Source organism: Babylonia areolata, chromosome 26 (genome assembly GCF_041734735.1).
Source record: "Babylonia areolata isolate BAREFJ2019XMU chromosome 26, ASM4173473v1, whole genome shotgun sequence".
In the NCBI taxonomy this organism is placed as follows: Eukaryota; Metazoa; Mollusca; class Gastropoda; order Neogastropoda; family Buccinidae; genus Babylonia; species Babylonia areolata.
In genome coordinates this window covers 46,841,899-46,844,255 of record NC_134901.1, presented here as the reverse complement: position 1 = coordinate 46,844,255, position 2,357 = coordinate 46,841,899, and positions in this window count along the sequence as shown.

The window sequence follows — 2,357 nt, the reverse complement described above, 5'->3', positions numbered from 1 at the left end:
ACACTCAGACAGACGTGTAACATTTTACGTGTATGACTGTTTTGTTGATTTACCCCGCCATGAAGGCAGCCATACTCCGTTTTCGGCGGTGTGCATGCTGGGTATGTTTCCATAACCCGCCGAACCCTGACATGGTTTACAGGATCATCAACGTGCCTATTTCATCTTCTGCGTGCGTATACACACGAAGGGAGTTCAGGCACAAGCAGGTCTGCACATATGTTGACCTGGGAGATGGAAAAGGTCTTCAAAGCAGGCGCCGTTACCGAGATTCGAACCCAGCACCCTCAGATTGAAATCCAACGCTTTAACCACTCGCCCGACAATTGCAAGCAAAAAAATATTCACAAGCCTGGATTGAATAAATAAACGTTGGTCGATAGCCAGGTGCGTGTACCTTACAGGTACTGGAGAAAGTCGATCCGGCTGAAGGCACAGTGTGAGAGGGTTTGGGAAAAAATTATTGAAAAGGTTGGGCTTGAAGTTGAAACTGTACATGGAGATAAAACGATCATCAAAGAGTATTTCTTTTCCGCTGTACCGGCGACACTTTGTTTGCCTGGGCTTTCTGTGTGCGTCGGACCGAATCGTTTCAGTTCAGTTCAGTTACTCAAGGAGGCGTCACTGCGTTCGGACAAATTCATATACGCTGCATACACCACATCTGCCAAGCAGATGCCTGACCAGCAGCGTAACCACCCAACGCGCTTAGTCAGACCTCGAAGGAAAAACAATGACTTTTATTGAATGAATTCACAATGTAGGACAATATGCGCGCGCGCGCGCGCGCGTGTGTGTGTGTGTGTGTGTGTGTGTGTGCGCGCGTGCATGCGGCTCACTCTCATGTGAGACGTGTGAAAGTCCGTGCATGATAAGTTGTACCTTGTTCTAGTTTGTGTGTGTGTGTGTGTGTGTGTGTGTGTGTGTGAGAGAGAGAGAGAGAGTGAGTGTGTGTGTGTGTGTGTGTGTTTACTGAGCTTGAAAACGTGACAATTGGTTATTATGAATGTGCAGTATGTAGGATGAATAATGTGCAATATGCAGGATGAATGTACAATGGAATATGCCTAATGCTAACGTTGATATTCTAGATATAATTATTTCTGTTAATAATTACGATGCAATAATTAATTGCAATATTTTAAAAGCGAATATGTGAAATGCTTTTATTTAAGAACATACGTTTATTACTCCTGTTTAATCAAGTAATCCGCGTGTGGGAGGTGGGTGGGGGGGTGGGTGGGTGCGGATGTGTGCTGATTATCTGGTTGTGGTTTTCCGCAATTTATTCTTATCTTATCTATTATAATCAATGTGCAATATAGTAGGCTATGCTTATAATTATATTCAAAATAATGTTTCTTAATTATTTCTGTTTTTACATTAGGAATACTAGTTATTACCTGCAATGTGTGGATGTATGTATGAAACGGTGTATGTGATATTTTTTACATTTGTGTCTTCGTTATACTCATAAAAGCTGTTGTTGACTTTTACAGTTATGGTCCCCATGTTGTTTACTTGTCTATGTTGTGATAATGCACCTGACCAAAATTCTCCAGTTGGAGGTAATAAAATTATTCTTATCTTTTTTTATCTTATGCCTGGGAAAAACTATTGCATTCGAAGTGAACCTGCCATTAATTTTTTGTTTCTTTATTTGATATTTGAGTAGGGTTCACCTGCGTGCCAGCTGTTGAAAATCATTAGAATGCCTTCCAGGCTTCAAAAGAAAGCAACAACTTTCATTCTTTATCGGATGTACCCGCGAATGAAGCGCTTATGTGAGCAAAACTGTTTGTTAGGTGTTATTGTTTGTTAGATGTTATGTGTAAAGACTGGTTTTGCATTGATCCTATTGGCGTGGAATGTTTGACTTGAAACAGGAGCTAGGATGCAAGAGGAAACGGTTTTCAAAAAGCAGACAGACAGGCAGGCAGGCAGGCAGACAGACAGACAGACACACACACACACACACACACACACACACACACACACACACACACACACACACACACACACACACACACACACGCACGCACGCACGCACGCACAGATTTGCACCACACACCCATTCACCCAGCCAGACACCATCTATTTACTCACCAGTGTTTGTTCATGTTTACCTCGTGCTGGGCAATAGACACATCTTTATTCTTTTTCTGGTGGGACGCTCCAACAGGGGTCTTTTCAAGGATCCTAAAAAAAAATAAATAAATAAAAATAAAAACGCTGGGCTGCAACTTGTGAGAGAGAGAGTGAAGTCCCCCGTTAACACTTGCTTTGTCATCAGGGTTTGTTTTGCGGCTTTTCCCCAGCCTAGAGAAAAATGAGCGAGCGAGGCACAGAGAGAGAGA